The sequence below is a fragment of the Dipodomys merriami genome, unplaced genomic scaffold (assembly GCF_024711535.1).
Source record: "Dipodomys merriami isolate MVZ:Mamm:240054 unplaced genomic scaffold, mDipMer1.0.p SCAF_39, whole genome shotgun sequence".
NCBI lineage: Eukaryota > Metazoa > Chordata > Mammalia > Rodentia > Heteromyidae > Dipodomys > Dipodomys merriami.
The window spans coordinates 4,311,239-4,327,485 of NW_027205492.1; positions in this window are offsets into that span (position 1 = coordinate 4,311,239).

Below are 16,247 nucleotides of genomic sequence, written 5' to 3' on the forward strand. Positions count from 1 at the left end.
TTTTCCCATTCTTCCACTGACGTCCTTTCTCTGTGGCAGTTTCCAAATCAGGATGTCACATTGCATCTCTATATCACATGTCCCAAGTCTCTTCTGGCCTATGACAGTTTCTCAATTTCCTTGTCTAACTTTTAAAGAAAGGTGCTCAGATAATTCATAGCATGTCCCTAACCTTAGTTGGCTCGGTTTGCCCACAGATCTGACAGAAGTTACAGGCTTGGGGGAATAAGACTCTATGGAAGTCACTCTCTCACATCGCCCTACTGAAGGTATATGATGCTCACTTGACTTCACCCAGGTGAGCATCCCCCTGGTCACGGGACTTCTGGACTTTATTTTCTATACTTCATATTGCTTTAATTCTTTATCATGCATATGCAGAAAGAGTGAGCTTGGATATGCTTCATCAACAGAAGAACTCCACCAATGTGAGTGTTAAATTTTTTATTTGAAAGCAAGAATTCATATCCAGGGCTTGACTGGACAAGGAAAGAAGATGGAAGTATAGCCAGGACATCAATGTTTAATTGGTCTGGAGACTAGCCAGGGAGGCAGGCGGAGATGGAGATGGCTTTGAGATTTATGTCACTGCTAACAGCAAAGAGTTCAAGATACTTGGAACATAATATTCTCTTTTAGACTGGAGCCCTGGGGATGGGGTAGACTACCCTACCTGCCTAATCAGAAATAGCATGATCAAGAAGGATGATTCTGCTAGAAAAGCAAGGGGGCATGGAACTAACACTAAGAACTGAGTATATTTCAGCTATTAAGGCAAAATCTTCCTAGCTCTGCTAGCTGAAGTGATGGGTATTTTCTCTTTCTCTCTCCCTCCCTTCCCTCCTCCCTTATCCCTTCTTCCCTGCTACCTTCTCTCTTACACTTCTCTTTCTGTCTCAGTGCTGAAGATTGTAATGAGTGTCTTACATGTTCTGGGCAAGTACTCCTTCACTGTGCTACATTCTTAACCCTTGGGTTTTTTTTTTGAAGTAGGGTCTTGTGGCATGAGCCACTGGCACCAGACTATCTCTGCCTTTTAGTATAGTCAAAGGATTAGAATTAGATGGTTTTTACCTGACGGTGTGCTAGTAAATATTTAACAGCTAGAGCTCCAAAATGAATATATCCTTCCAAGAACCAAGAGGGGAGAGAAGCAACCAAAACCATGCCTATGAGAACTGTTGTTAGAGTGGTGGCAGAACCAGTTATGGTGGTGCCTACCTATAATCCAAGCTCTCAGGAGGCTGAGCTAGGAGGATGGTGAGTTCAAAACCAGACTCTCAAACAAAACGGGAGTGATGGCGGTATGTCTTAGGTGGAGTCTCCTGATGCCAAGTCTAAAGTAGGATTGGGGGGCGGGGAGATGTAGTAATTCCTGAGCAAGTACTCTCCCATTTGAGCCACATCTTCAGTGCTTTGGCTTTGGGTCAGTTATTAGATAGGGTCTGGCATTTTTACCCAGGCCAGCCTGGACGGCAATCCTATCTACAGCCTTTCACATAGCCGGAATCATAGACATGAACCACCAAGCTTAGCTTATTTGATGAGATGAGATTCTGCTTTTTGCCCAGGCCCCAAGTATCTACCTCTTGAGTATCTGGGATTATAGTCATAAGCCATTGCACCCTGCCTGAAATGATTATTTATTGAGAGACTACTCAGATGACATGTTAGGAATGAGAGAAATGGAATAGGACAGGAAAGAAAGTAAGGCAAATGCACAGATTTGGCTGGTCACCTCAGCCCCAATTCCACCACCAAGTCCCCAGCTTGAGGCAAGAGGATGGGGGCGGGGTGGGGGAGGGTACTTACATACCCCACTTAGAATACAAGATGCCTTCAGGGGGAGGTGGGTCACTTCTCAGGCATTTCCTGGCACAGAAGTTCCAAGGAGGTCCCTCAGGAGAAGGGGTAGCTAGGACCTGTGAGCAACCAATCATCACCACAGCTGGGGGACAAGTGGACCAGGCTGGGCGAGGGTCAGAGGGAAGAGGCCTAGGATGACCCACTGTTTGGAGGTCACCAGGCTGATGATCATTTTTATGGAGAAATTGATAGGGATAGAGATGTCCGACATGGTAGAGGTCATGGTAGCGGTGCTGCTTTCCCACTACCTGGGAAGTTGGCTGGGCCTATGGAGGTGGCAGTGGTGGCTGGTGTGTGGGGGGGGGTGTTGAGGTGGGTGACAATGACTATGGACCAGGTTCTGGTGACCAATGTGTGTAAAGATTGCACATATCCAACTCTCTATTTCTTCAAGGTTTGTCTTTCTTTTTATACCTTGTGTTTCTACAAGTCCTGGGCATGGAAACCAATTGGAATTTCATCTTGTCAAAACCAGATGATGGAGGCATGAGTAAGAGCATGGAAACTCATTCACTTCACTAGAGCAGTCCTGCTGTGTGTATTTCCTTTAAAAAATAATGCATACATTCCCTGGGGCTATAATTTCTTTGATTCGCCTCTATGTAGTTCCGCAGGAACTGGTGACTACAGACTTGTTAACACAGCAAACCCATGAGTGGAGTTGAACAAGGCAACATGGTGCCAGGAAGTCCACTGGTTTCCTGGAATGGGTCCACCCGCAGGCAGTGTGAGACTGCTGGTTCCTGCTGTAAGGCCTTGGAGACTGCGCCTGTGGGTAGGCTGGTCAGCAAGCTGAGCTGACAGTCCTGTCAGCTGACAGTCCTGAAGTCTGCAGCAGGTGAGCAGATGTGATTATTTCTCTCTTGGTGTCTGCCAGGGTCTCTTCCTCCCTCTCCTCTTCCCTCCCCAGGGTAAGACATTGAGGCAGGAGTGATGGACAATGTCATGCCAAACACTGACCATATTATATTTGCAGCAAAGCAGCTCTCTACCTAAGACATATCCTGGGACAAATGCAAACCTCATTCCTATAGTGAGTATCTACTGAGCATCAGAGATGAGCCATGCATATTGGGGATATAGAAATGAGGAAAGAAGAATACTCTCCCTTCCTCCCAGGGCTAATGCTCCAGTAAGTTCAAAGGCTCATTCTCCACACCCAGACGAGGTAGAGAAGACTCAGTGAAACTGATCAAGGACAGATAACTAAAGGTGGAGCTATGATTTTATCTGAGATCAGCCTGCTCTCAAAATCCTTGCCAGGGTCTGGGAATGTGGCTTAGTGGTTGAGTGTTTGCCTAGCATGCATGAAACTCTGGGTTTGATTCCTCAGTACCATATAAGCAGAAAAGGCTGGAAGTTACACTGTGGCTCAAGTAGTAGAGCAAAAAGAAGCTCAGGGACAGTGTCCAGGCCCTGAGTTCAAGCCCCAGGATGGGCAAAAACAAAAACAAAATACCCATGCCATAGACAGTATTGTCTATACTGTCTGCAATAGAGCTTTTGCTTGTGGATATTTTTAAACAACCAATTCCCCTTCCCCTGCTGCGTGCCATTTTTCTGGCTAGTCTATAAAGCCACCATTCCAATACTGTCTGGAAGGTTTGCCAGCTAGCACATCCTGTACTCTTCCACTGAAGATCAAGCTTCTGTCCCAAGAGATGGAATCCTTGTTCTGCTGCCTGACCCACTAGGACCAGGGCTCTCTCCATGTAGACCTTAGTTTTGCCTGGGAGTCTGTCTGTCTGCCACCAACAAACAAGATTTTCTTCCAGCTGTACTCTGTCACTGTGTCATATAACCAGCAACTGGGCTGACACGGGCACTGCTCCCTCTGAACCTCAGTTTGGACCCCAAGCAGGTTCTGTCATCGGCTCACTCACTGCAAGGACAAGTATCTGCTTCCGAGGAAGCCAGAAGAAGGAGAGGCTGCTTACCTGAGTCTGGCTTGGCACATCCTATTCTGCACAGGTACAGCAGACATGCTTTCAAACAATCCTGTGAGGCATCATTAGTTCCCATAGTAATCAGGACTGTCCGTTGTGAGCAGAAAAAGACAAAACCAACACAACCACCAGCTCTCAAATGGCTCAAGGCAAAAGGATCCCATAACTGAAAAACTGGATCTTGCATTTGTTGAACCATTGTGTAGCCAATATAGATCTAAGAATTCTTTGAATCCTCTATATAATGTATTGGGGAAAGAGCTAATATTAGCTTGTCACTGTAATGTTTTACAAGGGATTTAAAGCCACTCTCCAAATGCTAAGTAAGCATTTTTGGGAACTGATGAAAGAAAAAGTGGTGGAAGCATTGTATTTGGTGAATATGGGTGATGGAGAATGAAAGGAGATAAAGCATGGAAAGCTGATGAAGTTACTGAGCAAAAGGGCTGCAGCCTTGTACACTGGCACCACCTTCTGGAAAGAAGCTGAGTACAACAGCTCCATTTCTGCTTCAGCACCAAGGCTTCTAGAGGGAGTGAAAGGGAGAGAATAAATTTCAACAAACTCCCCATCTTCCTCTGCTCAGGACCTTTCAACTTTTCTACTGATGTTTTTACTTTTTTGGAGTTTTCAGGTCCTGGGGCTTGAACTTGGGGTCCAGGCACTATCCCTGAGCTTTTTCTCTCGAGGTTAACTAGTGCTTTTCCACTTAAGCCACAGCTCCACTTATGACTTTTGGGTGATTAACTGGAGCTATGAGTACCATGGACTTTCCTGCTCAGGCTGGTTTCAAACATTGATCTTCAGATCTCAGCCTCTTGAGTGGCTAGGATTACAGGTGTGCTTCACCAGAGTCTGGTATAATGGTCCTTTTAATAAAATACAACTATAAACATGCTCGTCTGTTGTACTGGAAGCACAGTGGATTCTGTGCCATGTGCTTCACATATATTCTAATCCTCACAGCAGCTGTAAGAGGCAGATGTCATTAGTATTTCATCTTTGTATACTAAAGATAGCTTGTTTGCTTGTACAACTACTTAAAGATAATTAATTTTTTTTAAAAAAAGAGATGGTATGGGCTTGGAATGTGACTTAGTGGTAGAATGCTTGCCTAGCATGCATAAAACCCTGGGTTTGATTCCTCAGTACCACATAAACAGAAAAAGCCAGTAGTAGTAGAGTGCTAGCCTTGAGCAAAAGAAGCTCAAGGACAGTGTCCAGGCCTGATTTCAAGCCCCAGGACAATAATAATAATATAAAAAAGATGGCTTGCTTGGTGCTGGTATATCCTAACTATAATCCTCAGGAGACTGAGAACTGAAAGTCCCAGTCAAATTCAGACTGGGCAGACAAAAAACACTTAGAAATGGAGCTTTGGCTCAAGTGGCAGAGCACCAGCTTCGAGCCAAAACAACAACAATTAAGCAAGAAAATGAAGCTGGGCACTGGTATCTCATGTATGTAATCCTAGTTGCTCAGGAGACTGAGACCTGAGAATCAAGGTTCCAGCTTTGAGTCCATGAGACTCTTATCTCCAATTAACCACCAGAAAACTGCAAGTGGAGCTGTGGCTCAAAGTGGTAGAGCACTAACCTTGAGCAAAAGAGCTTAGAGACAGCACCCAAGCCCTGAATTCAAACCCCAGCATAGGCATACTAAATAAATATATCGATAATAAATAAAATCTGAAGCTTATAGTGGTCTTACAATATCTAAGGTTAAATTGTTACTCAATTTTTAGATTATGATTCAAATCCAGTTCCATCTGGGTTCCGAGTCCATCACAGGCTGGATTTTCCAGAAACCAGAATCAGAAATGGAAAGTTTCATGTAGAAAACTTGTTGCAGATTAGTGTCTGGATCATATCACATTTGTGGAAGGGAAATTCTGAACTTCAATGCAGCTGCTGCTTGAGGTGGCAAAGTGGCTGAATCTCCAACAGTCAAATAGCTATCTCAGGAAAGGAATATGAACTTGGGCTGAGCTGCTCTCCTGAGTTGAGAGCCAGTCCCCAAGAGAACTCAGCAGGGCCTGGAAAGGTGGCTCAGTGATAGAGTGCTTGCCTTGCATGCATGAGGCCCCTGGGTTCCATTCCTCAGCACCACATAAGCAGAAAAAACTGGGAATGGCGCTGTGGCTCAAGTGATAGAGTGCTAGCCTTGAGCTGAAGAGCTGAGGGACAGTGCCCAGGCCCAGAGTTCAAGCCCCACAACAGACCGAGAGAGAGAGAGAGAGAGAGAGAGAGAGAGAGAGAGAGAGAGAGAACTCAGCAGAGAGCTGTGATCAACACTACTCTGGAAGCTGGGGGGTATAAGTTCCTGATGAGTCCTGGAGAAGCTCTGGGCAATGGAGCACAGTGGGTATCCTCTACAGAGCTGTGTCTGGACTGCACACCCTGCTACTCAGTGCATCAACCAGTCCATTGCTCAGTACTCTGGAGTAGACATTCAATGGTCAGTGTCACGAGTTGTGGAAGCATTGTGGATTGTGGATTTAAAGAATGTTGTGGATTGTGGATTTAAAGAATGAGTATAGCCAGGCGCTGGTGGCTCACACCTGTAATCCTAGCTATTCAACAGGCTGAGCTCTGAGGATCGCGGTTTAAAGCCAGCCTGGGTAGGAAAGTCTGTGAGACTTATCTCCAATTAACCATCAGAAAACCAGAAGTGGTGCTGTGACTCAAGTGTCAGAGCACCAGCTGTGAGCTGAAGAGCTCAGGGACAGCGCCCAAGCCCAGAGTTCAAGCCCCACAACTGACATCATCATCATCATCATCATCATCATCATCATCATCATCATCATCATCATCATCATCATAGTGCCAGTGTAACAAAGGCAACTGTGAAGAAAATAATAGTAACAACTTGTCATACTAGGAATCAAAACATATGCCATGGTTTTATTACCCAGAACTGTACTTGTAAGAGTTTATTATATAGTAAAATGTTATTTCAAATAATGGGGAAATTACAGAGTGTTTGATAACTATCGTGACAACTGGATATTTAAGAGGATAAATTAATTTGATAGTACCTCAAACCATTTCAAATACAAATCCCAGGTGGATTAAATAACTAAAATATGGGTTGGAAATGTGGCTTAGCGGTAGAATGCTTGACTAGTTTGCATGAAGCCCTGGGTTTGATTCCTCAGTACCACATAAACAAAAAATCCAGGAGTAGCACTGTGGCTCAAGTAGTAGACAGCTAATCTTGAGTAAAAGCAGCTCAGGGACAGTACCTAGACCCTGAGTTCAAGCCGCAGAACTGGCCAAAGAAATCCCAAAACGGAAATACAAGATAAAAGTCCTAAAGTATTAGAAAAAAATACTTTTTTTTTTGGTTGGTTGTGGGTCTGAACACTGGGCCTGGGCACTGTCCTGCAGCTCTTTAGCTCAAGGCTAGCACTCTACCACTTGAGCCACACCGGCACTTCCGGTTTTTTCTGCTCATGTGGTGCTGAGGAATCGAACCCAGAGCCTCATGCATGCAAGGCAAGCTCTCTACCACTGAGCCACCTTCCCAGCCCCTCCTATTTTTTTTTTATCTCCTAGTGTAGAGAAGGCCTTGTTCAATCAAGATACATGATGAACACTAAAAATGAAAGGATGGATTAAATTATGAGCTCAACAGCTGAAGCCTTCCCATGACAAGGCAAAGGTAAAAGACAGATACTCACTGGGCACTGGTGGCTCATGCCTATATTTGTAGCTACTCAGGAGGCTGAGATATGAGCATTGTGGTTCAAAGTCTACCTGGGCAGGAAAGTCCATGAGACTTTTCTCTGAAACTAATGACCAAAAATCTGGCACTTGAGCTGTGGCTCAAGTGGTAAAGAACCAGTCTCGAGTGAAGAAGCTAAGGAACAGTATCCAGGCTCTGAGTTCAGTACTGGCTCTCAGTTCAGTGATGCTCTGTAAGACAAGAGTTATTCAAGATTCTTAGCCTTCTCCCCAGTAAAATGACAACTTGCTCTTTTAGTTGGTGGTAATGTTGATCATGGCGCTGTCTCTGAGCTTTTTTGCTCAAGGCTAGTACTCTACCAGTTGGAGCCACAGTGTCACTTCCAGTTTTTTGGTAGTAAATTAGAGGTAAGAATCTCATGGACTTTCCTAGCCAGGCTGGCTTTGAACCTCAATCCTCAGATCTCAGCCTCCTGAGCAGCTAGGATGACAGGTGTGAGCCACTGGTGCCTAGCTGACAATTTACTTCTTTTTTAATGGAGGCAAGGCAAAGAAGAAATACAAATTGCCAAGAAAATATAAAATTGCCAATAAATAGGAAAGTGCAATCATTACATAACAATCAGGCAATGCAATATGTAATGATGTAATACTTGGGACAATAAAAAAAATGTAACGTCAACTAAGTTCCGTTTTTCACCTGTGACATTCACCAACGCTGAAGCCATTCCCTGCAACGTGGGGAGGAGGGGGGGTGATGAACTCCAATTTGTTCTCTATTCTCCTCTGCCTCCTCTGTGCCCCAGGAGGCTTGCACAGGCCACATCAACAGGCTTGTTCTGCCATCTGGGTGGAGGTCAGCCCGTAGGACAGGGAGGGGAGAGAGTAATCAAGGCCTGTATTCCCTCGGCTTGTCCCCTGTGGGGCCTCACTGCTTCATCGGTCTCACTCCACAGGACTCCGTTCCTCCACTAAAGAACACTCTCTCTTTGCTCCATAAGCTCTTCAGAGGGTATCGGTAGTCCCATGCTTGTCAGGCCTAAAGTGTTGCTCCACCTTTTTATTTTATTTTATTTATTTATTTTGCCACTTATGGGGCCTGAACTCTGGGCCTGAGCACTGTCCCTCAGCTCTTCTGCTCAAGGCTAGTGCTCTACCATTTGAGCCATAGTGCCACTTCCGTCTTTTTCTGCTTATGTGGTGCTGAGGAATGGAACCCAAGGCCTCATGCATGCAAGGCAAGCACTCTACCACTGAGCCACCTTCCCAGCCCCCTTTTTATTTTTTTGCCAGTCCTGGGTCTTGAACTCACTGTTAGTAAGCTTTTTTTTTTTTTTTCTCAAGGCTAACACTCTACCACTTGAGCCACAGTTCCACTTCTGGCTTTTTTGGTAGTTAATTGGAGATAAGAATCCCATTGAAAAGTGAACTGAGCAACTCAAGGGCAGTGATGGGAGGGAGGAATGAAAGAGAACAAGGGAACAGCTGATAGTAAACAAAGCAATGTACACATCACCCTATTTGTAAGAAATAGTTTTATTGTTAAAGGTTATAGAGTTCATAAGCTATGTAGATTAAGATAATGATGACTATCATTGTGAAGATTAAAAGGTGTTTGTGATTATAGCTAAGTATAACTATGCCACAGTATTGTGAAATTTATATAGTCACTTAATCTCAATAAAGAAATATTGGGGGTGGCAGAATCTCATTGACTTTCCTGGAACTTTGATTCTTTGGTCTCAGCCTCCTGAGCAGCTAGGACTACAGTCGTGAACCTCTGGCACTGGAAACAAGGGACTTTAATGCTTAATGTTTTAGTCTTCTTACAACAAAAATACATTCATACATCACTATGTAATAAAAAGACATTATTTAAAATGAATATAGCAGGTGTTTTCTTACTTAAAAGTAAATGCTAATATATATATATGTATACATATATAATTCTTAAAATATACTCACAAACACCCAATAAATTAATGGTTCTTTCTGCCCAGCTGGCATTCTAAAGGAGGAGATTGGAGGCAGAGCGCTTCAATGAACTTCTCAAGCAGAGGAGGTATTGGAACATGACAGTGTCTTGCCACTTTCTCTTCAGGTAGAAATATGCAGAGCCCGGACAGGCTGTGAAACTTACTTGTGGCCCAGCTATCCTGAAATTGAAATGCAGATTCCAAATCCTTATTATTTTCACATTAATAATTCCTTACTTTTATGATCACAATTCGATTCATGGTAGTCTCAGCGACGGCTCTGGTGAACTTGACACAGCTTCTCCTTGCCAGTCAGCAAGAGCTATACAATCTCTCTGTTTTTTTACAATTGTACCTGTAGATTTCTCTGAACCAGTCAGTGTTCCATTCAAATGAAGTGCCAAGCTTGGTTGAATAGGTAATAAAGACCTCACGAAAACTGACTTTTTTTTTTTTTTTTTTTTTTTTTTTTTTTTGCCAGTTATGGACCTGAACTCTGGGCCTGGGCACCATCCCTCAGCTCTTCAGCTTAAGGCGAGCGCTCTACCGCTTGAGCCATAGCGCCACTTCTGCCTTTTTCTGTTTATGTGGTGCTGAGGAATCAAACCCAGGGCCTCATGTATGCAAGGCAGGCACTCTACCACTAAGCCACCTTCCCAGCCCCCTCATGAAAACTGATACATCATAAACTTCCTTGCAATTTCAACTTTTCATGGAAGAAAAACAAATAGCCCTCTTTACTTTCGGACACAAAGCCCAGTCCCCAGCTTCATGAGTGTCAGGTAGTAACAGTGAGCCACCAAAGTAGAAGTGGCATCCTGACCTTCCAATCACCACAATGGTGACATTGAAACCAGAGCTCTCCCTTGATTTCTGCAACCCCAGCTCTTGTCCTGTTTGCATTCAGTCCCTTTCCATTCATAATACCTAGCATAGTTTCTGCTTCTGTAGCCTGAATAAAACCCTGAATACTGCTTGGAAGATAATATTCAGGAAGTCATCCCAAAGGCAAGAGGGGGAGAAATAGAAGAAAAAGAAAAACCTAGTTCTATTAGAAGAACATTCCATCTGGTCAAGTACCTGAATAACTCAAGCTCTAAAAACTGAAAATATGGAAAACAGAGAGATATGGGAATAATATTCTAAAAAAATAATTCAGAAAAAGGAAAGAAAGAAAAGGATATTCCAATGGCTGTTTCAAAGCAGTTCATTGTGAGAGTTTAGAATATTAAATAAAAACTTGCAAAGAGACAAAACCAGTTTCTATAAAAATGAAGATTCAGGGGCTGGGAAGGTGGCTCAGAGGTAGAGTGCTTGCCTTGCATGCATGAGGCCCTGGGTTCAATTCCTCAGCACCACATAAACAGAAAAAGCTGGGAGTGGAGCTGTGGCTCAAGTGGTAGAGTGCTAGCCTTGAGCTGAAGAGCTGAGGGACAGTGCCCAGGCCCAGAGTTCAAGCCCCACAACTGGCAAAAAAAAAAAAAAAAAAAGACTGAGGTCTTCACAATTTAGAAAAAGTGATTGATTTGCAACCTGGAATTTTATATCTAGGCAAAGGATCAGCCATGTACCAAGGTAGAATAAAAGTGTTTGAGATTACTCACAAGGACATTTTTTTCCCTCAGGATGCCACAGAGAAATGTTATCTATACACATTAATTTAATCATAAAAGGTATAGCATCCAGGACATTGGGCATCCAAATTAAAAACAGAAAAGTATCCCCCAGACGGTGGTAAACAAGAACCCCAAATGACAGCCTAGATAGAGAAGGCAACCAAGAGAAATTGGAGCAAGCCACCCAACTGCAGAAGTTTGTAGAAAAGGCACAGAAAAGGTGGGCACATGCATGCATGCATGTGCACGTGCGCACATGCACTTGCGCGCACACACAGACAGACAGACAGGAGGCTATGCACATATTGGAACAAATGAACGACCACAAAAAACTGAAACTACATTAGTATTGAGACTAAGAGGTGCCCTGGCTATCATACCTAGATAAACACAGTATCGCTTCAGAACTACCAGGCAGCCCACCCACCATCAGAAGCTCCAAGATGTCACCTGCAAAGCTGAAACCAATTGACAGATGTTTTGGTTCTTGGCTGAAGCCTCGCTTCGGGAGAGCATGACACCTGCTTTGTCCCATGTCACCAAGTCCTGTTCCTCAGGAGGAGGGAGAGTGCTGGGGAAGTTTCTTCTTTGACCTCATTTATTTAGGAGTGTGTAACAGCATCCTTTGGGCCCGCTTGGGCTCAGACACTAAAACGATTCCTGTTTTCAAGGAACCTGCAATCTGAAGATGCACTGGGCATGTCCTGTGGTCATATCTGTTCTTTAGCCTGTGTGGGTGTGGGTATGGTACTAGGGCTTGAAATCAGGGCCTCTTGCTCTGACTTGGCTTTTTCACTCAAGGCTGATATTGTAGTACTTCAAGCCACAGCTCCACTTCTGATTTTAGTTTGTTTTTTGCTGGTTAATTGAAGATGAAGTATCACAAACTTTTCTGCCTGAGCTGGCTTTAAACCATGATCCTCAGATCTCAGTCTCCTGAGTAGTTAGGATTACAGGCATAAACCTAGCCCTCTCTCTCTCTCTCTCTCTCTCTCTCTCTCTCTCTCTCTCTGTGTGTGTGTGTGTGTGTGTGTGTGTGTGTGTGTGTGTGTGTGTGTGTGTGTGTGTGTGTGTGTATACATGCGTATGCGTGCTGGTACTGGGGCCTGAATTCAGGACCTTGCACTCTTGCTTGGCTTTTTAAAGGTTCTACCACTCAAGCCATACCTCCAGGTCCCTCGCTTAATTAACTTTAAACAATACCTTGCCTTATTTTTTATTCTGTCTTACACTGGTGAAATTTTTCTGTGGCATGAATTTTTGTTTCTGCTCCAAGAGCTCAGAAGCCAGATCACTCCCATCTTCACACACACAGGAAAAAGCTGAGCAAACTGAAGACCAAGAAATCTTAAGACTCCTTAGCAAATTGAGGTGACAGGGCAATGGCTGCTGTAAAAGCCAGAAAGACAAATAATAATCAACAGGACTGCAGCTTGCCAGTAGCGAAACCCCTTGAACACAGTAACATTTAATAAGTATTTACCAATTGCTAGAGTCAGAGGATGGCCTGGCTTGAGGGTTTAAAAAAAGGATGGGCATGGTGGTTGAAACCTGTAATCTCTCAGGAGGTGAAGATATAAGAGGTCAAACAAGGCAGAAAAAAAAAAAAAGATAGCAGAGACCTCATCTGCAAAAAAGAAGCTGGGTATGTGAATGCATACTTGCAATCTCCTCTGAGCTACGCTAGAGGCATCAGTAGGGAGATTGCTGCCTAAGGCTACCTGGGGCAAAAGGGCAAGATCGTATCTGGAAAAAAAGAAAAAAAACCTACAGCAAAAAGGACTGGGGATGTGGCTTTAAGTGGGAGAGGGCGTGCCTATGAAGTTTGAATTCTTGAGTTCAAACTCCAGCACCACACAAAAAGAATGCAGGTGCCCATTATCAGTGGGTACCCCATTCAGTCCCACCAGTTTTTCACAGTAAAGATCTAAGGTCACACTGTGGACAAGAGGAGGGAAGAAGACGTTTGGAAATGAATCCAGAGCATTGTACTTTTTGTTTGAGGCCTACCCTCCAACGAAACCACTTTACCAGCTCCTTCCCTGACCTGGGGGAAGGCGATTACACAACTCCAGCCTTCTTCTGCTCTCCTGTCTGTCTCTCCAGGAGGGGTCCAGGGAGATGATGAGATTATTTTGAAAGTTACAGTCCAACAACTGAAAAACAACTCCCATCCCCCCAAAGAAATGAGTGGTAAAATTACCGAAGATTATAGAAGACTTTCTCCCATCATACCTTACCACCCATACCACGTCTTCAGTATAAAAACAGTGAATTATAACCAAGAAAGCTGCAAAACAGACTTTAATTCAGTAGGGGTTTCCAGGGAAACCCAAAGAAGATAGAAGAGACAAAAACAAGGACACTGGAAGAAATTGAAGCCTTTGACACAGTTACAGTAAACAGGCGAACTCATAAACATGAAACACCACAGGCCTATTTACCTAAGTTCCTATTACCCAATGCATTGTGCATGACTATCCAAAAGTATAGAAGGCACAGCTAAAACTGAGGAGAAATAAACAGTTTAGAAACACAAACTATCATAACAATACTTGGATATGATAAAAGGTTTGGAATTATCAGACCAGGAGTCTGAAATCCATGGGATTAATGTTCTAGGGGTTCTATAGAAAAAACAATATGCAAAAAGGGATTCAGAAAGGGATTCAGAAAGTTCAGAGAGCCCCAAGAGAAAAAAAAAAAAAGAAAAAAAAATCACATCAAGAAATATGTCAAAACTAGACAATCAAAGACAATGTATTTTTTCTTCCTTCCTTCTTTATTAGCCTGTTTTCTTTCCTTTTTCTTTCTTTCTTGTGTTTGAATTCAGAGGTTCCCATTTGCTAGGAAGGTCTTCTACCTCTGGGCCATGGCTCAGCCCAAAAACACAATCCTGGAAAAAAGTCAGAGGAGAAGGAAAAACCTTACTTAAAAAGGAAAAGAGGCACGAGGTGCTTATGGCCTGTAGTCCTAGCTAGTCAGGAAGCTGAGATCTGAGGATCACGGTTCAAAACCAGCATGGGCAGGAAAGTCTGTGAGACTTTTATCTCCAATAAACTACTCAAAAAATTGGAAGTGAAGCTGTGGTTTAAGTGGTAGAGCACTAACCTTGAGCAAAAGCTCAGGGACAGTGCCTAGGACCTGAGACCAAGCCCCAGGACTGACACCAAAGAAAAAGGAAAAAGGAAGTCAGGCCCAGTGGTTCATACCTGTAATCCTAGCTACTCAGGAGGCTGAGACCTACGGATCCCAGTTCAAACCTAGCCCAGGAAGGCAAGTCAATCAAATAAAATAAATCCAGAAATGTTTTCTCTCATATGTGGTAGCCAGAACTAAAATACAGCAGGACATGATTAAATTATACAGGACTGTAGGCCAACGGAGATACTTTTAAGGGAGGAACACAAAAGTGCAATCATATAATAATACTTATCAAAATAAACTCCAGGAAATAGAAGCAAGAGGGTTCTGTTTGTTTTCTTTTCTTTTTGTCCTGTTTGTTTATCTGTCTTTGGAAAAGTAAGAAAGGGCATAGAAAGTGAGGAACAAAAGGTGAATAAATGCAGCAATGGGACTTATTAGATGCTATACTTGAAATAAACTATACAACTTGTGGGCGGGGACAGGAGGAGAAAACTGGGAAAGAGCATAAAAATCATCAACAAATTGTCAGCAATAAACTTAATAATACGACAAATGAATTATATACCATGATCAAGTGGGATTTGTTCTAGGCAAAGAAGAATGGATTAAAATTTGCAAATCAAGGGGGGGGTGGGAGGGCAGGAATGGTAAGGGGAAACAAAGGAGGAGGCAACAAGGCTTGATAAGAAATGTACTCACCCAGCCCTCAGCCCAACTCTTAAGGCAGAACCAAAGAAGAAAGTAGGGTACTGAAGCTGACTTCCATGTGGAAGGCTACAATAGAATTCATGCAGAAAGGGTATCAGTTCTTCTCCTCACCTCGAATCCTTGTTTGTTTGTTTGTTTTCCCCACATGACTTAGCAATTCTCTTAGCAAGAGCTAGACTCTTACCTCTCCTTGAATCTGGGGCACTTGTGACTTGCTTTGTCTAATTTAAAATGGAGGAGAAAATCATAGTATGTCAAGTCCAAGCCTAGGCTCAAAGATATTCACATATTTCTGCTCTTTCTCTTAGTCTCCTGCCTCCACAAGCCTGAAGATCACTAGGGAGAGTGACAAGATAGAAAAGATCCATTCTCTTCCAACCATCCCAGCTAAGATCATGGTAGACCAGCCTAAAGATGACCTCTGCACATGTGAGAGAACTCAGCCAAGAGTGGAAGAGGTGTCTGCCTGGTCATACTTGACTGCAGACATAAAAGTCCAGATGAATGGGAACACCCCAGAGCCAATATGAGGGTTCTAGTGAGCAATAGTAAGTGCTTTTTAATTGAAGCCACCAAACCTTGAGATTGTGTATTACACTACAATACTGAGGCAATAAATAATACTTTCTGAAAAAAAAAAAAATAAAAAAAAAAAAAAAAAAAAAAAAAAGAAATGTACTCATTACCTTGCTCATGTAATTGTAACCCCTCTGTGTGGTATTTTCACAGTAAAAAAAAAATCTTTAAAAAAAATTGAAAATCAAGCTGGGCGCTGGTGGCCTGTAATCCTAACTACTCAGGAGGCAGAGATCTGAGGATCAAAGTTCAAAGCCAACCTGGACAGTAAAGTCTGAGATTCTTATCTCCAATTACCCACCAGAAAACTGCAAGTGGCACTGTGGCTCAATGTGGTAGACTGCTAGCTTTGAGCAAAAGAGCTCAGGAACAGAGCACAGGCCCCCAGTTCAAACCGAACACCTGACAAAAAAAAAAGAAGAAGAAGAAAGAAAATCAATTAATGTAATCAATCACAAAAACAGTCTAAAGTAAAGCAAGACAAAAGAAAGCAAAAAATGGTATCACAAATACAGAGGAAGCATTTGACAAAATTCTACATGAATGCATTATAAAAGCTCTCACTAAACTAGGCATAGAAACAAAACATCTTAAGCTTGATGAAAAATCCAAACCTCCATAACTAACCTTATACTTAGTGATGAGAAACTAGATGCTTTCTCCTGGAACAAGGCAGACCCGTCTCCTTTACTAGTTTCATTCAACATCTTACATCAAAAATATAAT